Source organism: Canis lupus, chromosome 31 (genome assembly GCF_003254725.2).
Source record: "Canis lupus dingo isolate Sandy chromosome 31, ASM325472v2, whole genome shotgun sequence".
In the NCBI taxonomy this organism is placed as follows: domain Eukaryota; kingdom Metazoa; phylum Chordata; class Mammalia; order Carnivora; family Canidae; genus Canis; species Canis lupus.
Window position 1 is genome coordinate 21,565,018 of NC_064273.1, and position 25,218 is coordinate 21,590,235.

The window sequence follows — 25,218 nt, forward strand, 5'->3', positions numbered from 1 at the left end:
GGTGTTGGCAGGGTGAGTTCCTTCTGAGCCCTCCTGAGGGAAGGATCTGGTCCAGTCCTCTGCCTGTGGCTTGTAGATGGCCATCTTCTCTCTGGGTCTCTTCGCATCATCTTCCGTCAATGTGCGTCTCTTTCTCTACATACAGCAATTTTTTCTTTTTATAAGGACACCAGGCCTATCGGACTAGGAGCCCACCTTAAGACTGCACTTTAATTACATCTGTAACAATGTTATTCCCAAATAAGATCATACTGGGGGTTAGGTCTTCAATATTTAATTTTGGGGGATACAGAATTCAGCCCATGGGACAATACTCCTGGCCTTTACTTTCTTAAGCTTTTATTTAGAGCAGCAGCACTCTGTATCCATCATTTTATGAGCTGACACAACAAAGTACCATAGACAGGTGACTTAAACAACAAACATTTATTTTCTCACAGTTCTGTAGGCTGGAAAGGCCAAGATCCAGGTCAAGCAGGATTCTGGTGAGAACTCTCTTCCTGGGCTGTAGGTGGCCCCCATCCCACTGCGTACTCACATGACCTCTTTGTGTAAATGTGGAGAGGGCTCTGGGTCTCTTCCTCTTCTTATAAGTATGAGAGCCCCACTCTTATGACCTCATTTAACCCTAGTCACCTCTTCATAGGCGGTATTTCCTAACACAGTCACGTTACAGGTTAGGGCTACAACAAATGAATGGCAGAGGCGGGGTGGGGGAGGGTGGCAGGGAGACATACAAGTCAAGTCACTCCCTAGCAATCCCCAGTGAAAGATTCTGTTTTCCTCATTTTTCACATGAGAAAACTGAAGTGCAGGAAACTCAACCCCAAGTCCCACAGCTAGAAGCTACAATGAGATGCAAATTGGTTTGACTCCCAAAAACCATTTATCTCTCTGTCCACCATTACTGGGTGCCCCAAACTAAGACCTAATATGACAGAAGGGAAATCTGGAAAGGGTTTGCAGGTGTCTATAACCAGCAGAGGGGTATGACCCACCCCGGTGAGGACCATGATTCTTTTCCCCACTGCCAACTGCACTATTCTGCTCCAGATCACCGGGGAATGGTGGATCCAGCAGGTAGGGAGGCTGTATAATGGAGCCATATGCACGGGGCAGAGCTGGCTCTGAATCTCATCTCTGCTACCTACTAGGACCCAAAGCAAAGCGTGTGGTCTTGCTGTGTTTCAGTGTCCCTCATGGAGGGATTTTCAGACCGTGGCTCGGCACTTGGAACATTTACAAATGCTTCATAACCGTTACCTGTTATCGTTATGGCCATGTTAAGTCTTAAGAACAGAGAATTTTTAAATGCTTCCCAGTTTCTTAGCCAACCCCCACCATGTAAGTTAAGGACTCTGTGCTCTGACAATGCATCCCAAGTTTCCAGAAATGAATTTTCTGACATCAGCTTAATGCACACTCTTCCAGGATGTCTTCTGCCCTGGGGATGGAGACTCAACTACAAGAGGGATCCCGCAGGGATCCTGTCTTATCCAGGAAAAGGCATGAACCACAGGGGGATGAGGCTAAATCCACCCCAGACCACCTCCTCTCTCTCCTGCGCATTTCTGTCTTCTTCCTCAACTTCTGAAAGGTCATTACACCAGGGCTCAAGAATGAGTTACTCAACCAGTCTTGCAGTATACACGTGCCATGTCTTAGATCTGGTTTATCCATTGCACCCCAGTGTGTCAGATGACCTGCTCCAGGAAAATGCCCCCCCCTTTTGGTAGGATGGGAGAGGTCAAGAGGAAAGGCGATGAAGTCAACACTTTCAAAGACTCAAGTCTCATATGCTCCAGGAATGTGTCCTGGAGGCGGGAAGGGGGCCGGGAAAGCATGCGGCTGAGGTCAACATGAAAGAAGATTCCAGCCCTGTATCCCAGCATCCCCCAAGCACAAATGCGGCCAATTCGACCGTTCTCCATCCCCACGCAGAGCTCCCAAACCGAACTCTGCCTCTCGAAGGGCGAAGAGGGGAGGCTCCCCTGGAGGGGCCGCTTGACCACGCTTGACCACGTCCCCCTCGGTCAGGGCCCCTGCCCCAGGCTCGCGTCTGCTTCTCTGCGGCTCCCTCCCCTGGCTCCGGGGCTCGGGGCACGGCTTTGGCCCAGGCCGCCCTGGCACCCAGTTGCAAAAAGTAGCAACTTCCCCTCCGGCGGCGGCCGACGGGGCGCTCATTTGAATGCGTTTCCTTTTCATGAAGAACAAAGGTTGGAGTCGGAGCCCGGCAGCGTGGAGGCAGGAAAGTACGCGGCGTGTGTCGAGAGAGAGAGAGAAAAAAAAAAAAAAAAAAAAAACAGAGAGAGAGAGAATGACCCACGAGCCCACGAGAAAGGGAAAGGGGGAAAACACCAATCCTCGGGGCGCTGGGCTTTTTTCGACTTTTCCTTTAAAAAGAAAAAAAAAAAAAGTTTTTCAAGCTGTAGGTTCCAAGAACAGGCAGGAGGGGGCCGAGGCGGGGGGTTTTGCAGAACGGGCGGCCGGTCGGTTATGAGTCACAAGTGGGTTATAAAAGGGTCGCACGTTCGCTGGCGCGGGCTTCCTGCGAGCGGCCGGCCCCGCCGGGTCGGGTCGGGTCGGGTCGGGCCGGGCCGGGCCGCCGGCAGCCTGGGGACCCAGCGGACGCCACGAGCCAGAGCGCGGGGACAGCGGAGCCGCCCGGCCGCCAGGTACGCCGCCCCGCGCGCCCTCCGCGCCCTCCGCGCCCTCCGCGCCCTGCCCTGCCCTGCCCGCGGCCCCAGGGACGGGGGCGCGCACGTGGCGGCCGAGCGGGCGCCCGTCGGGGGGCGCTGTCCGCGGGCCCCGGGAGGAGAGGCGGCGCGGGGAGCAGGGGCGCGGGGACCGGGAGCAGGGGCGCGGGGCCGGGGGCGGGGGGCCGGGGGGCCGGGGGGCAGGGGGCCGCCCCAGTGCGCGCCGCTGCGCCGAGTTCCCCGCGCCGGCCTGGCGGAGGCGCACCCAGGACCAGCTCAGCGACCGGGGCGGCCCGGGGCGCGCAGGGCACACTTGCGGGGCCGGCAGCGCGCAGCACGTGCCTTTTTTTTTTTTTTTTTTTTCTTTTTTTGCTTTGCTTTGCTTTTCAAAAGCAACTTAATAAGAGGCCTTACTTCTCTAAAAAAAAAAAAAAAAAAAAAAAAGGCCGCAGCACCCTAAACGTCTCCTACCGAGGTCTTCTTTCCTGGACGGGAGGCCGCAGCCGAACCTGCAGTGAGCTCCGGGATTGGCTCGCTCCCGGGGTGCGGGGGAGGCCAGGCCAGGGGGGGCAGTTTTGCAGTTTTTCTGCACAGCACGTGGGCTCCCTTGCTTTATCCTCGTAAAGCCCCTGTGGGCGCCTGTGCCCGACACTTTGCAGCTCCCGAGGGCGGGCCGGGTCTTTCGAGTTTTGTAGTTTTGTGGATTTTTGTGTCGTTGCAAGCAGGCAGAGTGGGGGGGGGGGGGATGAGGAATCCGAGGGAAGCTAGGATTACTGAGCTTGACGGCCCGACACGGGGAGAAACGGGAATCCAGTCCTAAGACAGGAGGGAACTTGAGGCCCAGGGAGGTGACGTTACTTCTCCAGGACCACACAGCAAATCTAGGATTCCTCTATAATTTGAAGAGGCCGAGGGTATCTAGTGATGGTCATAATAGAATTTATATCGTGGGTCAAATAGATAAGCTTAAGTGGAAATAGACTTTTTACATCATGTTATGTGATATTTCAAAGCCCAAGTCACTCATTATGTCCCTTCATCTCCCTGAAGGAGTGCCTCCCTTATATAGATGGCTTCAACACAATGTATCATCTAAATGAACTAGGGCAGCCAAGCTTTTAATAATCGTAGGACTGATCTTTTCAAATGGGTATGTATATTGAAGTGCTTATCTGTGCGAGCAGGAATGTACGCTAAAAAGTTGACAAGGCGACTTCCTGTGCATTGTCTTATTTGATCGTCATAATGATAGGAAACTGGCCGGGTAGGGGGTGTTATGCCCATTTTGCCCATGAGGACTCGTGGCTCACAGAATTTGTGTTTTCCCTGCTAAGGTCATTAGGTTCTTAGTGTAAAGCCTGCCGTGAGGCGCACCTGTGAGATGTGGGATGTTGGGGAGTGGGGGGACTCGGCACATTAAGCCCTGTCAGTTCAGGCTCATTTCCATCAGACTTTTCTGTCTCCGTGATTTCCTTCAGAGGACCCAAGCGCATTCAGTAATTACTTCTGCTGCCCGGGCTACTCCGTAATGGCCTGTAATAATAATTAGGTTCCCTCGCCCGGCCGGTCAGCTCACCTTGACTGCAGGACAGAGCTTCCTAACCACACACCACACGTGTCAAGAAAGAGAAAACATGACCACTGGCCGAGACCCGTTTCAAGGCAGAACGGTGACATTTGCACAGATTCCTCCTCTGTTTTTACCTAACTATAAGGAAACGGTATACTCTAGTGGCCTTTAAAAAAACAAAATCCCTAAGTGCCACATGCTCTTCACGGGAAGGCCATCATCACGTTCTGTTTGCTCCAGTCACCGTGCTGGACACTGGAGAGGAGCCAGCATGACCAAACAAGTGACAGTCCCTACCCTCATGAATCTAAAAAGTCAGAGGAGACAGGGCTAACAGGAGATCGCCCTGGAAGCTGACCTGTCAGGGACCTAAATACTTAAACTAGGATGTGCTGTGAATTTTGTCATTCTTTACTTTCCAGTGGCCAACACGGAAAATAAATAACCTTCATCTTTCTTTATAGCTCGTTAGTCTGTCAATCAAAAAAATCCACTCCCAAAAAGCCCCCTAGGTTTCAACTTTTGAGAACCTTTTTTTTTTTTTTGATCAACTATTTTATGTCATGACCAAGCTCTGCTGTTCAATCTAAAGGAGATTTTTCATTTTAGAGTATTAGTTCTGAAGGCCTTTTTCCTACCTTAAATCTGATGGAAGCTGTGTATGCTTTTCTCAGAAATTTTAAGAAGAGAAAATATGCATCCTCACACACAGTCTTGCATTCATGTCTGTGAGCTCCAGGCTTCCTTGAATCTCAGCTGTGACCCTTCTGGGGTGGACTTTCATAATCCCTCTTCTAAACCTAGGAAAAGTCAGTAGCTTGAATGATGGAAGTGGTGTATGGACTCTTACCTTCCACCGAGACAGAACACCTCTGTCCTTGACTAGTTGGCATCTCTGCATTTTTATGAGTCACTGGCTGTGAATCATAGCTGAACTATTGATTTTAGTAGCTTTTCAGTTTTGGTGATGGGCCTGCAGCCCACAGTGCAAAAGCCTGGTATTATGGGAAGGGCACCAGCCTGAGAACCATAGTAGGTTCTAGTCCCACCTCTGTGCAAATTCCTGTGCTGCATTCTTCCCATCTCTAAAATAGGTGGCTGGGACTGAGTCATTCTTAAAGTCCCTTAAACTGATGAAGAAATTCTATGATTCCAGCATGACTACCACTTCACTTCACTTTCAATACCTCTTCTAAGACATAGTCGGACTCAGTGAATTCATATCCTCTCTGCCCAAAAGAGAGTCAGAGTAAGTAAGTACCAGGATAACTGGCTGGACAGTGTATGGTTGTCTTTCACTATCTTACTGGCTTCAAAGCTGTCACACATTGGCTGAATTTGGATAGAATAAGAAAATTGTGAAATGCTTCTTCTCATGGAGAAGCGTTAAAATCTTAGAAGTCTCTCTTTATTCCACCTTTGCACTGACATCTTGCTTATAGGTATTCCCTCTATCTCAGTCTCTTAAGAAAACACCACTCTTAATTTGATGACTGCTGTGTAATTGTCACCTGCCATGAAACACTGAAGCTCTGTCCATCAGTCTTGTCTTTGGGTTTACAGTAGTCAGGGCCAAAAGCACACTTATCCTCCAAGTAACACATCACGCATCTGAGCAGTTCAGCATCCTCGCCCATGGCTACAAGACTGAGCAATGGAAGAACAGTGAACCAAAGGCACAGGTCCCACCCCTACTCACGATGACATGCTAGCCAGCAGAAGAGACTTAACATCAGTCAAGTGGCATGGCTTGGGACAGACTGTGCCAATTCGGTACCGATTCTGAAAAACAGTATCCACATGTGGGGCAGAAAGATTAGTGAAGAATATCAAACAGCTGATTTAATGAAATTGTGGAGCTGATGTTTGGCTAAGGTGAAATGAAATACCATGACGTTTGTGGAATTCTCCATAATGAGCATGTTCTCTATACAGTGGAAGTTTCCGGCTGTCCTAACAAAATGCTATGCTCCTTTATGTTGCTCAGCTGCCGTCGGGCCAGCATTGCAGTTCAGAGCGTGGACACCGGTGCTTAATGGCTCAAGTTTGTATTCTAGTAGGGCGCTTGCCTACCCACTCTAACTTGGGGCAGATTAGTGCCCCTGCCTGCACCCTGACCCTTAGGGCCACCAAGGAAAAATGGGGAGGTGATAAAACTCATCCCCAAGGCTGTGATGAGGAATAAGAAGTCAAACTCCTGCCTGGCCCAGAGACCCATATAAGTGTTTGCAATTAGTTTGTATACCCGTATGATCTTGCATATTTCAAGAACCCAATTTGGAAGGCGAGATACAAAGACAATTTGAGAAAGTAAAGTGTATAGGGACAAAATGATCTCTAGAATCCTGACAAGGCAAAAACTTGGTTGGTTGTAAAGAGTTTTTTAAGAGTTTCATAATAATTTTTTTCTCCTTAATCCAAAGAAAAAAGACACTTCAGAAAATTCCTAAGGAAGCATTTTGGTATACCTTTATGATTGAGAGATTAAGATACCAAAGAATTATTTTTGTTTGACTTGTATGTGTTGGTTGATAATCTCTTAATTTATATCATGATTTAGTCAAATAGTTGTGGATGTATCTTGTACTTTTCAAATGACAAGGGCAACAGGTAGTACAGGGACAGGTACTTTCAGGCCCTAGCAGGTACTTGTGACTGCTGCCGCTAGTACCGCAGCTAGCATCCACTGAGCCTGGGTTATGAGCCTCACTCCCACCCTCAATGTTTCATGTTCATTGTGTCATTCCATCTTCCCAATAAACTTTTGAGTCAGTTCTATCACTATCTCCATTTTTAAAGCAAGAAAGACTTAAAGAGTTTAAATTCCCAAAAATCACACAGCTAGGAACATGGCCGAGGTCAAGAATGGAACCCAGACAGGTTGAATGCAACAGAGTAATGACACTCTGAGACCCTCCACATGGACTTACTATTGTTAACACTTGTCACATCTGCCTTCATTCATTCTGTCCCTATCCTTCACCTCTCTCTGTTGATGTCTGTATCATCTCTGGCATCTCACCTCTAAATGCTTGGACGCATATCTCCTAAGGGCACACTCCTCCACAATGAAGTGAAAACACATATTATGACATCCAAGGGTGGTTTAGAAAAAAGAAAGAACAGGAACCTAAGTTTTACCCATAACTTCAGATGATTATTTCTGGTAGGATTCTCCAGCTTTATCCTATAATGATCAAACTTTGTGGACTGACATCCAAGCCTGGAATCCCCTAAATGTAAGTAGTCCATTACTAATGTGGAATATCAACAGACCTCATTTATATATTTCCACACTTATAAGCTTCTACAACACTGATTCTCCAAGAATCTGCATATTAGTTCAATCTCTCTGAAATGCTGCAGTGCCAAAGCCAAGCCGGTTGTGCAGACAGAAATTCCTTTGAAGTACGTCAGGTGTCAATCTCAGAGTGTCAGTCGTGTATCAAGCACTGGGGTAGGACCCAATTTCTGCCCTCAAGTACACCTCAGCACTGGGGAAGAGACAACAAGTAATCACAGCGCAGTGTGAAGACAGCTGTGGTGGAAGTCAGAGCCAGGACTAACCACGCTGGGGGAGGTAGAGAGAGAGAGAGAGAGAGAGAGATGGTCACACCAGGAGCCAAAGAGGGACCCGCCTCCAGGGGTTTGCTATTGGTGAGGGAAAGAAATAAAGCAGGGTGAGTGAATCCATATCTGAGGAGCAATTTGAAGTAGGTAGACCAGTTCCTAAGCGTACACAGGACATTATATTTCGAGATGAATTTCAAGGAGCACCAATCCTGACCTTCATTTGGTGTGTTAAGACATGAGTAAAACGCTGTGGGAGTGTAAGTCATAAACGGTATGGTGTTTGCCTTATAACAGGGTATTCCCATATGTAGTAAGAAAACTAATTTTTAAGCAGGCAAAACCAAACCTTTAGTTTCCCAGAACTTGCTCAGTTTGTCTGACATCGTTCCCAGTACACAAATCCTTCCTTGTTTGGAGCCATGATCATGTGTAGAAATAGAAACACGTAAGTTGTGGCTTGAAGAAATAGGAAAGAGGACTTTTCCTAGGATGCCAGACATATAGGCCCCAGTACAGGTAACCGACAAACAGGTTATACATAGTAAGTTCCAAGGAGGCATTTTGTTGAAATTCCATGTTGAGAATAAACACTGTGAACTCAGGTAGAGGAGGAGGAGGAAGTCTCTTAGAAAAGGTAACTCTTCAAGTGATGACAGAGCACTCCAGAGTTGGTAACTGCCATCACGTTTCCTTTCTCCCTGGGGGAATTGAGGGTAGGGGGGTAAAGAATATTGAAAACAAATTATAAACAAAAATAGAAAATTATTACTATAATTCTCTTCATGGAAGTATATTTAAAAGTTTAAGTGGTTAGTATGTGGAGAACCTTTTGAGAACTTTTGAAAGAAGAATGGCCATGATTTAAAGCAAAAGAATGCATCTCTCTTCTAAGTTCTCTCCTTCCTGCCCCTTGTTTTTGTCCATATTTGTTTGATAACATTTTCCCCAAGTTTTGGGCTGGCAGCTGAGCTGTTGTGAGGTTGGGGTGTTGAGGAAGTGCCCCCTCTGTGACACACTGACTGAGGATGGAGGGGGCTGGACTCAAGCTGCCTCTGGACCTACTTCTGCTTCCTCCACAGACTGGCTCTGGGGGCAAATACTTCTAACCTGATTTTTTTTCCACATTCTTATCTATAAAGCGAAGGTATTAATCACTGTCCACAATAAATCTTTTGGGAAGGCTGCTCTGCTTGTACATAAGATCTGTAAGTAGGTTTCAGTAAAAACTTCCTGGTTTTAAAACTGGGAAAAGCAGAATAATCCTCTAAGGTCCAGATTCTTTCTTGTTTGTACGTTCACAGTAAATGGCCACTCAGTATGATGTTTCCATAGTGATCCTGTGAATTCCACATTGGCTTTCTTGTGAGACAGTTCAAAAGTATGTCACACTTAGTTTTATGTGTTAATATTATTACTGGCATATATCTTTAAAACATTCATTTTCTGTATTTCAAAATACAGAAAGGTATGTTGTACTAAAGCTGTTTCATATGCAAACCAGTCTTTTCAATAAGGAGCTGTTAATTTAGAAATGGTATTTTAATTAAAGAATTCATAATTAGGGATGCCTGGGTGGCTCAGCGGTTAAGCGTCTGCCTTCACCTCAGGGTGTGATCCTGGAGTCCTAGGATCGAGTCCCGCATCTGGCTCCCTGCATGGACCCTGCTTCTCCCTCTGCCTATGTCTCTGCCTCTCTCTCTGTCTCATGAATAAGTAAATAAAAATATTTTTAAAAAATAAAGAATTCATAATTAGAACTATCAACGGATGTTAGATTTTTGTGAAAATAGATGACAGAGAGAGTTGATCATTTTTTCCCCAGGAATGGCTTATACTGGGAATTTTTCTTAAATGTAAGAAAAAAGCTAATGATATAAAAAGTTATCTTACCATTCACCAAGAGGTCAGGATATGGATGACTCTGACAGAACAATCCATTTTACTTTTAGAAGATGCATTTGTATGCTTTTGAAGACTTGACCCCAGTTACTTACCATCTCAATCAGTAACAGGTGAACTCAGGTGAATTCAAGAGGAAACATAATATTCTTTGCCTCATTGCCTGACAGCACAGAGGTTAACCTGAAAATTGATTACTAAGGTGTAACAGAATAATCATAGAAAACGTGATTTAAAAAATTCACATAAATAAACAGCTTAGGAAACCAGTCATTTGAACATTACTTTTGTCACAATCCTCAAGGTAATTATGAAGAGTTACTGAGAGACTCAACACTTACTAGGAGATTTTAGACCAATGTAGGAAGCTTAAAAAAAAAAAAAAAAAAACGGGACTGAACTCAAATTCAGGTGATACTGTTCTAAATACTCAATCTGTGACTGTTCTAGGCTGGACATGAAAAGGATTGGCTCTTGAACTATTTGAAGTATATCCTCATCTCTCCTCTAATCATTCTTTATCCCTTTAAAACTTATCCACCATGAATCCGTCTCCTCAGTCCTTGATCTCTGCTTTCCAAGATGACTTAGCTAACTAACCTACTAAATAAGTCAAAGTGCCAATAGGAGGGGCTCCAACTCAACCTTTTCCTCCCTCTGCAGATAACTTCTTTCCACTGCAAGAACAGCTCACCTGAAACCTTACCTGCCACCTTGCTTCTCCCACTCAAAGGAGATGGTTCTAATGTAAGAAATCCAGACTAAGTGGAAGGAAAGGGAAACACTGTGACAGATGTAGAATTTTTAGAGGGGCAGGTCTTTAAGGAATCATGTTAGCAGCCACCTTCATCGTTTGACCTTAGGTCAAAATGGTAATCAAGAAATTGTCATCACAAAGATTAACTGTGACAGGTCCAAGTTTTCTCAGGATCTTGATCTTCACATACCTGTATTAATCTTCACTGCTTACTTTCATGACCTAAACCAAAATAAGCAACTTCAGAATATAGGGAATCAGAGTAACTTCTGGTGGGAAAGCAAGATAATGCTTTCTTAGGCAATTATACACTAGTTGCTTTTAGTGATTGGATCCAAATAGTGCTCAACATTGAGTTCCATTTTAATGATTATGTTTTGACTAGTATATAAGAAAATTAAGTAAATGTGGGAAACACTTAAATTATCTGAATTTAACCATTTTAATTTTCAAAAGCATAATTACTTTTCACCCATTGAAATGGCTTTGGACTAGAATTTGTACTGCTATATCAATCTAGGATCATGCCTTTCAGTAGAAATTAGTGTACATTTACTTTGTAACAACAAATTAATAGTTTCCAAGTACTTGCATATTTCAGGATGCATAAACTCATGATGGCTTGGTTATGAAATTCAACCACTGTGACTCTTTTTTAAAAGAAAACTATGGCATGCAGTTCTTTAGATATGCAAATATTAAGTAGTGGGTGCTGAGAATAAGAAAAATGGTAAAATATAGAGACATATAAGATTGTGGAAGGATATGACTTAAGATTCATTATGAAAAGAAGTCCTTAGTGACAAACTTCTGTTCTGAATATATAGCTGATACCATCTTTCCTAGCAAATCGGTAAGGTAAAAATAAAAGGATTGAGGTGCCTGGCTGGCTCAGTTGGGAGAGTATGCAACTCTTGATCTCGGTATTATGAGTTTGAGCCCCACGTTTGGTGCAGTTTACTTTAAAAAAAAAAAAAAGTATATATTGAAATCATATGGCCCTCCTCAAAAAAAAAAAAAAAAAAAAATCATCATTTAGAAAAGCTTACTTTGAGGAAAAATTTCCCAGAGCGCTCCCTTCAGTTCTTACTACCAGAGGAAAAGTAGGCCTGCCATATGATGAAAGATATCTAGTATTTTTATCTAGTATATATCTAAGGTTTCATCGTGGTAGATTTTTATCCAAGGTGAGAATGGATAGTTTCTTTGAAGTCTCAGATTTAACTTGGAACCTATCTTCAGCAATTGAATAGAATTGTGCAGTAGTAAAGCTTATCTTGACAATGGATGTGGGCCTAATAAAGTATGTGGAGTGAGGGGGGTCTGAAATAGGTCTTCAGAACCACCACTGTCAAGACTCCCACTCTAATTTATATTGTATGATCCAGATAAATTTATATTGCTATACATTGTAAATTATGCTTGTCACAGTTTTATCAAATGCTTATTAGCAGCCATGGCTGTTGATTGCTAGGTCTAGAATTGTGTCCAGTTCTTACCCTGCCACTCTACCAGTGGAGTAACTATATTCATTCCTCATTGCCTCGTGACAGCATTTTCTGCCCAATGTCTTGGCTATATTAGACCAGGCTTTGTTTCCTGTGATCACTAGTTTCCACTCAGACACACAGCAGTTCTGTTGTTGGCTAATTTGGTTAACAAGCCTAGTCAAAAATACTGAAAGTGAGCACAGCTTCAACAGTAATGAGCCCTCTGGCCAATCTCATGTCTAAAAGTCTACTCAATTTACTTTTTAAAAAGCTATTCCAGGATATTTTCTCCTTTCTTCTGTTTACCAGGGCTAATGTTTTCTATCTCTCGTTATGTTGTCTTAAATGAGACTTAAGATTGTGTAGTAGCATCAGACAAATTGCTCATTCTGCGCAGCCTTAGGAATTCTTCATGCCTGAGAAGTCTGTCTTGGTACATAGTACCGCGGTTTTCTTTTTGAGCACTGAGATCAAAAGATGCACGATGCTTTTCATTTCAGCATACCTTTATAGAGTTTGAGCCAATAAAAAGAAAGCTGTTAGAATGTTTAAGACAGCATAGCACATTGTGAAAAACACTTGCCACTTTTCTGAGCACTCTAATCAGGCAATTTGTGACAAAAGATGAAAGAAAAAAATCCAGTTATCATACTAAACGCATTTGTTTTAAATACCTGTGCTCAGATGTCATCTTGAAAGAATAGGAGAAAAATTTCTCCTGGGTAGAATAGTATGCAAACAATTTACCTTCAACACAAATTAGACATAGCTCTTTAAGAAAGGGTTGAATTATATTGGTTGGAGAGGAACCAGCATAAGGATATTAATATATGTGGAGTATTTACTGTATCTAAGGCACTGTGGATGGGGGGGGGGGGGGTAGTTATTTTTATGATCTTTACGGACTGAAGAATCTGTAAAAGGTATTAAAATCCTCAACTGACATCATTTAATTCAAAGCTCTTCGGCTTTAAGTTAATTCATCTCAAAAAAACACCAAAGGTAAGAAAAAAAAATTACTATCAGTAAGAATGATATATTTCCTTGGTTTGGAAATTTCCAAACCACAATATTCAGCCCTGTCAAAATACGTTCATTGGGGAATTTTTAACTTTATAATTTCTTTTGAACTTAATCACAGTTTTACATCTAGCTGGTTTCATGATTAAATAAAAGAGAAGGTGATTCCCCTCTTGCACTGAGGAGACCACATACTTGAATGATACTGTAACTTCTAGGCTCTGCTATAGTAACACTGCAACCAGAAGCATGTGGGAGAAATGTCACTTTATCTGAGAGAGTAAAATCAGACTCAAACAGGAAGTAGCAAATTCATCTTTTTCTTTTTTTTTTTTTTTTTTTTTAGTCCACTCCTTGCTGAAGACAAGAAGTTCGAGAAACAGCACCTTTTAAGTCCTACTTCCTTTACGTAGACCAAAACCAAAGCCACTGGGGGGTGCTTTCCCCACAGGACTCTCCAAAGAGCAGATGGAGCCATGTTATGATGGATTCATTTGTAGGAGAGACCCCCATTGCGTGTACCCTATCTCTCAGAAAGGAAGAAAGAAAGAAAGGTAAAGCCTCAACTGTTTACTACTGAATAAAAATCTAGCCCAAATTCAACCTTTATAAACCAGGTGGATTCAGGTTTAGTTTTCACAAATCATAAAATACTCTTTTGAATATTTGGGCCCTTTACTTAAATTATCTGGTTCCCAGGTAAAAACTTAAATCAAAAAAGACAGTAATGCCCAAACTCATGATCGCCTCTTTACATTTTAGCATTTGGTGACTTCGAAGAGTTGTTTTGGTTTTTTGTTTTAAAAGAACAGGCTAGGGACTGCTGGGTGGCTCAGTGGTTTAGAGACGCCTTTGGCCCAGGGTGTGATCCTGGAGTCCGGGATCGATCCCCACATCAGGCTTCGATCCCCACATCAGGCTTCCTGCATGGAGCCTGCTTTTCTCTCTGCCTATGTCTCTGCCTCTCTTTCTGTGTCTCTCATGAATAAATAAAATTTCTAAAAAATTTTTTAAAATTAAAAAAAAAAGAACAGGCTACGTATGTATAAATAATCCAGAATTTGAAACATAAGTTTACTTTCAAATATACGTAAAGGTAAAAATGTCTTTTTATCACCTGGTTTCTCTACCTTTTTCAACAAATTACTTCCTAGGATTTCATGAGCTAACCCTCTCCCTTAAAAGGAAAATAAAGTCTGTTTTTGCTCCCAGATTTATATTCCCTTACTCCAGCATTATAACTACACACACACACACACGCAACCATTTCTCTCTCTCTTGCAGGTGCCGCAGACCAGCAAGGGGAAATCTGTGGTTTAAATTCTTTATGCCTCATCCTCTGAATGCTGGAGGCTTGCTGTAGGCTGTATGCTGTTAATGCTAATCGTGATAGGGGTTTTTACCTCCGACTGACTCCTACATGTTAGCATTAACAGGGTATGATGCCTGTTACTAGCATTCACTGGAACATATTGCTGCCGTGGGAGGATGACAAAGAAGCATGAGTCACCCTGCTGGATAAACTTAAGACTTCGGACTTTATTATTTTTGTGAATCATAATCTGGTCACCGAGATGTTCCACCTTAAGTTTTAAGAGAGTAAGATCATTCAGATTTATCAGCAGCATTCTGAATGCAAACATTTTTATGTGAACCTTCAAGCCCACATCTTTTGTTTTTATCTTTAGTGGAAAACGTATTCACATCCTTTGCATCAAACTTATGGTGTGTTCATTAGAACTGTTCAGAAGCACTTTTCATAACTCAACTGACAGAAATATGGACTAAACACATTCTGACACAATCACTAGAATATCTGTCGTTAAAAATTAGAATGACTACTACTCTTCAGTTACATACAAATAAAAATTGTCTGGCAACATTTTTAAACAGATTTTACAAATTGGCCATATTTCCCCCTCATTTAACAATTTTCTATTCAGACAACTTTAGTTCGAAGTTAGCACTTTTATGTGAATCTGAAGGGGGAACTGTAAGGCTACGACAATGAATGTTTTTAATAAAATATTTTTTACCAATTAGCATGGTAAATGATATCTGAGAGGTAGCCCCTGTCTTTTCCCTACAAGAGACAAAGATTTGATTTAAAAAAAATTCATTTTTGAAATTAAGTCCCAAATCTAGGTTCAACTTTAATAAGCTTCGCCACATAACCATGTCGTGAGGCCAGAGAATCCACTTTTCGTCTCTAAGCCTGTGTCTTCATCCACAGAAAGGGGCTAACACTTTACAAAGTCAGTTTGAAATAGAGAACTATTTTGTAGAATAGCAAGTGTTACATTAATGTTTTCGTAAAATTCATCCAAGAACTAGTCCCTTCCCCCACTTTGTTAGAGAAAAGCTAATGATTTGATTTACAGAATTGTTCAGGTTTGGACTTCTCTGCAGTTTTTTTTTTTCCCCATAATTGACTATATCATTTACAAATAAATAGTTAACTATAATTGTTAGCATATTTAGTGTATATTTGTATTAGCAACTCTTCTAGCAACATTTTGTCAGTTATACACTGTAACCGAATAAACCTCTTTTAGTCCTTAGTTGATTTAAAGTAATTTGTTATGGCCTTTTTTCTTTTGCAAAGTACAAACTGTAATTTCAGAAGTCATTTGTACAAAAAAACAAACAAAAAGAAAACAATGGAAAAAAATTATGAGAATACCAGGGGGAACAATCCTGACCCCTAGGACATGGTATTCTCATCTGAAGGCATCCCCTCAGCCTGGCAAACATTTGTGTTCAAGATGTGTGTGCTGCCAAGATAAAGTTCTCCTCTTAACCCGTGGAATGAATATTTGGCTCCAAAGAGCCCTGAAGTAGGTGCGTCCCTTGAAGGGAGTTTCCTCAGACTACCCATTTTATCTGCACTGCTCATCTCTAGTTGGAGTCCTTGTTTTGAGTCCCAATTCTCCAAAACCCTGCTTGCTACCTCAGCCAGAATGTTAGGCCTGTGAATATCAAAAGGGCAACATAAGAAAAACTGTGCTGTGAGGGGCACCTTGGTGGCTCAGTCATGATCTTAGGGTCCTGGGATCGAGCCCCACATAGGCTTCTGCTCAATGCAGAGTCTACCGGAGATTCTCTCTCTCTCCCCCCACCCCCCGGCCCTCCCCCTGCTCGCACAATCTCTCTAAAGTAAATCTTTAAAAAAGAAAAGAAAGATGAATGGATAAAGATGTGGTTTATGTATACAATGGAATATTACTCAGCTATTAGAAATGACAAATACCCACCATTTGCTTCAACGTGGATGGAACTGGAGGGTATTATGCTGAGTGAAGTAAGCCAGTCGGAGAAGGACAAACATTATATGTTCTCATTCATTTGGGGAATATAAATAATAGTGAAAGGGAATATAAGGGAAGGGAGAAGAAATGTGTGGGAAATATCAGAAAGGGAGACAGAACGTAAAGACTGCTAACTCTGGGAAACGAACTAGGGGTGGTAGAAGGGGAGGAGGGCGGGGGGTGGGAGTGAATGGGTGACGGGCACTGGGGGTTATTCTGTATGTTAGTAAATTGAACACCAATAAAAAATAAATTAAAAAAAAAAAAGAAAAGAAAAACTGCACCGTGAAATGCTTTATTTCAAGAGCGCTAGACTACATGAAACTTGGGTGAGTTCCTTAATCTCTGTGCCAGTTGTCTCACCAGTGAAATGATGAATCTATTTCTGAAGGATGATGAGCTTGGTGAAATAGTGCATGTAAAGAGCACAGTGTCTTACCATGCATTATATGTTAAATGAACACTAGCTTTAACACTTCTATATTTCAGTCATTAAATTAAACGGTCTCCTGTAGCACATCTCCCCGAGGACACTTAGCTCCAACCTAACCATAATCCCATGGTGACAACCCAGAGAACCGAGATCTGCCAGGGTCGCTGGGTTTTCTCTGATGCCCAGCTCTCCTAGGCTGCTAGTTCCTGATCTCCCAGTCTTGGAGTCCTCCTGACCAATATGTTCAGCCATGCCAAAAATTCTTGGAACATGCGTAAGACTGAGTGTGTGTTTAGGTTGGAGGAAGGGGTAAGTAGCAGAGAAGTGCTTGTGTGTTTTGAAATGACAAACTAAGGGTAGCTGAAGTGAAAGTGGGTGCTGTGGCAGATGGAGAAGGTAAAAGGAACTTGATTTTGTACACAGAATGCTGAATGAATTGAGTGAAGCATGACATCATGGACATGGTTTCTTTAAAAAACAAAAACAAAAACAAAACAAAACAAGCAAACTTGAAGAATATCAAGAGGGTTGCCTAGGATCTGACCCACTTCCCCAGAAACCTGCTGAATTAGAGACTATTCACTGTCACCAGTAAGACTCAGGAGCTAAAAAATTAAAGAGGGGGTAAAGAAAACAAAGTCAAGGGATTGAAGGATATATAGAAAACATGGAGTATTAGAATTTTTCCAAAAATAAAGAGATGACCAGTACTTTTGTCAAAGAAATTTGGGGAAAATTTCTGAAGAGGCAAAAAAGCTTGAAAAAAAATTAGTAAATTGGAAGCACTCAAAAAAAAAAAAAAAAAAAAAAAAAAAAAAAAAAAGCTGACCCATTAGGTGGTTTTCAGGTAATATTGACGAGAAAACAATGAAAACAACAAAAAAAAAAACTGGTACAAGAGTTCAGCTTTGCACTTTGGACTTCAAATTCTTTCCTGGCAGTAGGGATAAGGAAATAATGTACACATAAAGGGTCTGGGGCTTTCTTCTACTATTATAACGGATCTAAGTATTCCAGTATTAGTCTGCACCTGGTTAACACATATATTCCTAACCGCTCAAGTAATGGATTTGTTTTAGATAGATTTATCAAATATCATTCTTCCACTGTTCTTTGCAGTGCTAGTCTGAACACACTGCCTCATAATTTATTGTGGTGTGTAAATGACTGCACTAGAAGAAGTGTATCCTTGAGGCTCAATCCACCGTCTTGCAGATTTATGTCATATTCAAATGTTTACTGATTTAATTACACCATTATTATTCCAAGTCCAATTGTAAAAGCAAGTTTAAATATAATGAACATTTCACGCTATGCCCATGGGCTCCAAGGGGTGATTTTTAGTAAATAAAAGGTCATTACAGCAAACAAATGACTGAAAAATTCTACATTTACTGAAGAGGTAGTGCAGTAATTCTTACTTTGGAAACATGTCCAGGTGGAGGCTTCCAGGCTCCGTGTGCAGAGCTTCTGATTCTGTAGTGAAGCTCAGGAACCTACCCTCTTACCAGGCTAACCAAGTGATCCAGAAGCAAATGGTTCACAAGCCAACTCTGAGAAACAGTGGTTTATACCCAGCACTACTGATGACATGGCAACTAGGAATGACGCCCAACAGAAATCCTGCAACATACAGATGCAATTCTGTTGACTGTTCACACACTGTTTATTCTGTGTAAGGACAGGTTCTGCTGCATGGGTTGAGTGATGAGGTGCCAGGTCCTTGACAGGTTCTGCTGCATGGGTTGAGTGATGAGGTGTCAGCCATTACATTTCAGGGCCTATTATCCTTCCCCACCAAAAACATGAATAACCTTGGACTAGCCATGCCCAAACTATCAGCTGCTGCTTAGAGCAGTCATTAGGGAAGGTCAGTGAGGGGATCAGGTGCCAGTTGCTGTCTTGGAAAGAGTAGATTGACTGATGAAACAACCACAAAATGTCACTGCCATCTTCACTCATCCTGTGCTGCCAAAGCTTCACCAATCAGGATATTATCCAGTCTCCACTTAGGAAAATCTCATCCTTTCCCAAATTCTGACAGCTCAACAATTTCTGATCCTTTGGCCTGTGCCTAGCACATAGGAAAAGCTGGAAAGGCCTGCACCCAGAGTGATCTTTCTCCTCTGTTCTCCCAAAGTACGCTTTGTAGCTCTCCTATAAAAGTGCTTCAAGCTTGTACCCCACGTTTCCTATCTGTGTATGTCTTGTCCTCTTTTCTAGATCATAAGCTCATATGGGAAAGAAATACCATTTTATACTTGTCTGTATCCCACTCAGCTCAGGGCCTTGCACAGTTACTTACGTGGAATGGGGAAATGTATTCAAGTCTCCACTGACTGAAAATACAGCTTGTTCTGATGTCGGAGACTACCTGTACCTGGCATATGTATGTCTTGACTAAAGGGACTGTTTTTCTAGTTGACCTGTATGGACTCATTACAGACAGCTCAAGCATCAATTTGGCTTTTTTCCCTAAATTCCTCAGATCAAGAAGGCCATCTCCATACTCATTTTAAGAAATTCCATTATTGAAAAAATATATATGAAAGTTTGTCCTTTTAATCTCTACAGGCAGGCTTAAAAATAACACCCAATTTGGAGATCCCTTAGAAATAATATCGTAGCAATAACCCCTCCTAAAACTCTTCTCTATTTTCCCTTTTGTTCAACATATTGTAACCATGTATGAAACCTTAAATCTGCTCATTGGATAAATTTATCCTTAAGAGGATGTTATCTATATTATCAAAACTTAAAATGCACATACTTTTTTGACCAACAGGATCACCTATTTATATTATATGAGCAATTAGGTGGCTCAGTTGGTTAAGTGTCAGACTCTTGGTTTTGGCTCAGGTCATGATCCCAGAGTCGTGAGATCAAGTGCAGAGTCTGCTTGAGATCCTCTATCTCCCTCTGCCCCCTCCTCCCTGCTTGTGCATGTGTGCTCTCTCTGAAATTAAATAAATCTTTAAATAAATTAAATTTTTAAAATTCGTATTATAGAACTACAAGCACATGTGTATAATCATACATACAAGTTACTAATTGAAGCATTACTTTAATACCAAAAATTAAAAATCAACCATTAGGGACTGATAAAATAATGGTACACATGTAGATGGAATACTATATACTGAAAGAATAGAAATAAAATGTGTAACTCCTAAAACAGAAAAGGAGGGGGCACCTGGGTGACTCAGTGGGTTAAGCATCTGACTCTTGATTTTGGCTCAGGTCATGATCTCAGGGTGGTGAGATGGAACCCACAAGCTCAGTGCTAAGTGGGGAGCCAGCTTAGGATTCTCTCTTTCTCTCTCCACCTCTATCCCCAGCCAGCCCATTCACAACTTCTTTCTAAAAAAGAGAGAGAGAGAGAGAAAGAGAGACAGAGAGAGATACACTCTTAGGAAAAAGAAAGAGAAAATAAGGAAAATCAGATCAATTTAATACATGGCAAGAAACAAGAATAAAAAAAGAAATTATAATCACAGTAAAATATACATGCATTAAAACTTATCTATTAAAAGACAGTAATTCCAAGACTTGGTTTTAAAAGAAAATAACAGTTTCATGCTGTTTGCAAAAGAGACTTGAAATATAATGACCAAAAAGAAAAAAGTTGAGAGTAAGGGGGAGTAAGTAAGTAAGCGAATACCAGGAAAATACTAACAAAACCCCAAGGTAATAACAGAACCAGATTAAAGAAAAAATAAATTAAGGAAACCAGATTAAAGGGGATGAAATCATTATGAGGGATACAGAGGATCCTTATTTAATGATAAAAAGAAACACTTTGCCAGCAAGTTATAAAAACCCCAAACCAGAATACATGGTGCTAACAAAACAGTCTCAAAATATAAGCAAATACTGATTTAATTACAGCAGAAATGGTAAAATCCACAATCATTACAGAGGCATGTATTTAAGGGAGAAAAAAAAAGTTTCCTCTATGCTTTTTTTAAAGAGAAAACCTAATCCTTAATGATACAAAAAGCTGAAAGGAATGAAAAAATATTTACCAAATCCTAAAGAAACCTCATGGAGAAATTTCAGTATCAGAAAAACAGATTTAAGACAAGTGCCTCAGAAACTGACAAGCTGATCCTACAATAAACACTAAGATGTTGAAAAAGAACACTAGGTAAGGACTCATCCTACCAGAACTCTGAACATGTTAGCTATAATAAGGAAAACTGTGTGACAGTGGCACAAAGGCAGAAAAATGGGCCAGTGAAGTCCATCTGGGCAGGTAAAGGAATCTGATACATGACTGTGCTGCATAATCACACAGTCAGCAGAAAAGAAATGGCACAGAATAACTATCCACGTGGCAGAGGGGGGATTCAAAGTTAGATTCCTTCCCTCACTCTATATGCAAAATTAAACATCAAGCATACAACTAAATGTGAAAAACGAGACTTTAAAATATTTCTTAAAAATACAGAACAATGCCTTATTTTTTTCTTCAAGTTTCTATTTAAATTTCTGTTGGTTGGGACGCCTGGATGGCTCAGCAGTTGAGCATCTGCCTTCAGGTCCTGATCCCGGGATTTGGGATCGAGTCCTGCTCGAGCCTGCTTCTCCCTCTGCCTATGTCTCTGCCTCCCTCTCTTTCCGTGTCTCTCATGAATAAATAAAATCGTTAAATAAACATGTAATAAATTAAATAAATTCCTACTAGCTAACACCCAGTGTATTTTATTTTCAGGTAGAGAATTTAGCGTTTCATCACTTACATACAACAACCCATGCTCCTTTCAAGTTAGAAAAGGCTTTCTTGAATTTCTTAAACACATATAAATCTTAAAAGAAAAAAAATGGGAGAATTTCGACCACATTAAAAATAAAGATAGCACAAAGTTAAAAGGTAAGCCAGACTAGGGAGGATATTTACAGTAATAAAGGTGTAGCTTTCTGAATACATAAAGAACTCCTATCAAAAGGACCCAAGATCCAGTTTAAAAAAAAAAAAGGCAAAGGCTACATACTGGTAACTCACAGAAGAGAACACCTTCTTGGATAAAAAAATAAAGTGAAAAGATGCTCATTGTCGCTGGATGTTCAGTATTAAACAAACTGAATTAAGTGACAGGATCAGGCATAGGCCACCAACCTGAACGAATGATAAGTGTTTGTGAGGGAGACGGTAAACAGAACCACCACTGCTGATAGGGAGTAAACTGTACAACTATGGTGGTGACTACTAACATTTGGCAAAGTTGCAAGAGCATGTTCCACTTCTGGGTACATACCCTACAGCTGCTGTCAAACGTGCACACAAAGAAATATACACAAGAATGTTTTCTTTTCATGATACTAAAAAGTAAAGGGGCACCTGGCTGGCTTACCTGGTGGAGCAGGCAACTCTTGATTTCAGGGTTGTGGGTTTAAGCCCTGTGTTGGGTGCAGAGATTACTTACAAATATAATCTTAAAAAAATTCTATAAAGTCAAGACCATCTGCAATGGCCATCAATTAGAGCAATTAATTAATTGTGGGATTCATCATACAATGGGATACGTGTACGAACACGTAGACTGTACGTAGACTAGCTGTACACGTATCAACATGTTAAATGTGAGAACATGATGCTATGTAATAAGTTTTAAAGGGATATGTATTGTGAGACCAATTATGCTTAGTTTAAAACAGGACACTATACACGGTAAATCATGAAGGGTAAGGATATGCACAAAAAGGATAGTAGCTCTTGGAAGGACATGACAACAGGGAGATTTTCAATGGATAGGCAGCTTTTTGTTTATTTAAAAAGAAGGATCTGAAGTAAATAAGGAAAAGGTTAACAGTGGTTAAATCTGGGTAGTGACTATATGTCAACATTCTTGGCTGCAAACACCAGGATCTGCTCTAGCCAGTTTAAGCAAAGAACAAATGGCTGGCAAATGGGCTCAGGCTTGGGAATCCAGTTACACAACTTTGAAAAATGTCATTACACCAGAGTTGCTGCAGGGGGAGAAGTACAGAGCATGGCCCACTGCGCCGCCAACTGCCTTGAAAGCCACAAGTCGCTTCTCCCCTAACAAAACGTGCCACTCTATCTTCACAGAGCCACATCCAAAGTTCATACGTCTAACTGGTGACCTCGGATGCCTGTCTGAGCCCCCAGCAACAAGGAAATTCTGGAAATTACGTTTCAGTCTTCTACTTGGTTAGATAAGATCCATAAAGTGGGAGGGTCACCAGAGTAGATATTGAAGCAGTGCTAGGTACCCAAAAAGCAGGACAAATTCCACTCACACGGGGATTAAATCATTTTTCGTATTTTCCTGTATGCTCCAAATAGTTCATACTAAAAAAAAAAAATAAAAAAATCAAAATACAAATCCACCAAGGGTATGGAAGAGGAAAGCAGCAGCAAATTTCCAGGAATTTCCAAAAGACGTGACTAATATAACAGTAGAGGATGTCACCACTTAGAATATTAAGTGGAGGGAGCCCATCACAAGAGAGAACCAACCTGCCCAGATGGGCTTGGAGAAACTCAAGAGGTGTAGAAAACAGAAGAGGAGCTTAAAAGAAAGAGATTAAAAGTCTATACAAACCAGTTGACCTTGACCCCACATCTTCTATCTCCAAAAACGGAAGGATATGGATTCTGGTCTTTCCTCCCAGGTAAACTATTGGAGGGATCTCATGAAATAAGTGGAATAAGCTCTCTGCTCTGAGAAGAATGAGAGCAGTCAGTATAGAAATCTGTCACCAAGACACAAGATCTTTTCTTTCTAGCATTTAGAAAATCCCCATCGTAATAGCCAATGTCAGTGACACAAGTTCAATTAAAAAGATTAGGATATAAAAGCCAAAAAAAGGGGGGGGGGCGGGGGATACAGAAGACCAATATGGAAGATCCAAAATCCAACTAAACACTATTAAACAGAGAAAGGGAATAAAATATTTAGAAAGAAAAATCTTCCTAAACTCAAGAGATGTTAAAATTAAAAGTACCACCTGGGCAGCCTGGGTGGTTCAGCGGTTTAGCGCTGCTAGGGCCCAGGGTGTGATCCTGGGGAACCGGGATAGAGTCCCACGTCGCACTCCCTGCGTGGAGCCTGCTTATCACTCTGCCTGTGTCTCTGCCTCTGTGTCTCTCATGAATAAATAAAATCTTTGAAAAAAAATTTGAAAGGACCGAGAATAATTAAAAACCTAGATACAGATAAAAATTTTACCACTTTATAACACCAAGAACATTAATATCCTAAAAGTATCCAGCATGTATGCATGTGGGTGTATGGCAGGGGAGGTGGTATGAAAGAAGGCAGAGTTGAAGAGAATAGTTTATATGAAAAAGGAACAAAATCAGATGGGTATCAGTCTTTCAGTCTTTTTCATTAGCAACATCAGATGCCAAGAAGATCCTTGAGTTGCTTTCAGTTTTTTTTTTTGCTTTCAAAGTCTTGACAGAAAACTATTTTTCAATCTACAATTCTCTACCTAGCCAGTTGATCCAATGTAAGTTGCCAAACAAAGCTACTTTAGACATGCAAAGGCTCACCTCTTAAGACAGTTTTTCTCAAGATGTAATTTACTATGGACTCCAGCATACTGAAGAAGTTAATAAAGGAATAGGAAGATATGGTCTCTAAAAGTAGATTCCACCCAAGGAAGAAATAAAATCTTCAGAAGAAACCTGTGCACTAAGGCCAGGAATAAATTTCTGAACAAAACAGTTTTTAAAAGACTGATAATCAAGACTTGCCCTAGGCACGGGGAAGCAGGCACTCTTGACTGCTGTAGGGACAGCCATGTGGCAAAATCTTTTGGAACCTAAGATCGGATAGTACCTGCCAAAAATTCTGTCAGAAATCTATTCCTACAAAGTATTTATACATGAGATGGTGCAGAGCAGTAGATGAGAGCATGTGAGTGTAGTTACCTGGATCCAAATTCCAGATTTGCTACTGGCCAGTTCTATGGTCTGTCAGTTTCCTCACTTACAAGATGGAAATGCCTTCTCAACACATTGTGAGGATTAAATAAGAGATTCCATGTGAAAGGCTTAGCATCATGGCCAGTATATAGGAAATACTAAATTAACTTTGTAAATCCTCAGGTAATCTATCCACAAAACACTTGCCATTGTACACAAGGATGTTTATTGTGCCATTGTTTAAAATAGCAAAAGTGCAAACTAGTATGATTATTTATGCTTTTAAAAGATTCCATTTGTATTTGTACATATATGTTTATAGATAAAAAAGGATTGAAAGAGAAAACATGTCAAAGTGTTACATCTGCGGAGTCAGATGACACAGGGTTGTTTCTGCATAAAATTTTTTATCGTGAACAGCCTATGTAGTTTTAACCTTTAAAGAAAGTAAAATGTAAAAAAATAATAAACATCCATATAAATCAAATGGAGAAAAATGACAGTTAATCTTTTTTTAAAAAAAAGATTTATTTGAGTGAGAACCCAAGTGGCGGGAGGAGTAGAGGGAGAAAAAG

At 41.3% G+C, this 25,218-nt stretch overlaps 1 long non-coding RNA gene across 1 annotated transcript; it reads left to right on the plus strand.

Annotated features, from left to right (window-relative positions):
• The first annotated feature begins 2,280 nt into the window (after positions 1-2,280).
• On the plus strand, positions 2,281-15,566 carry LOC112661753 (uncharacterized). The gene is made up of 3 exons (XR_003137936.3): positions 2,281-2,675; positions 13,352-13,559; positions 14,290-15,566. It is a non-coding gene; the product is annotated as an uncharacterized LOC112661753 (long non-coding RNA).
• Positions 15,567-25,218: the final 9,652 nt, after the last annotated feature.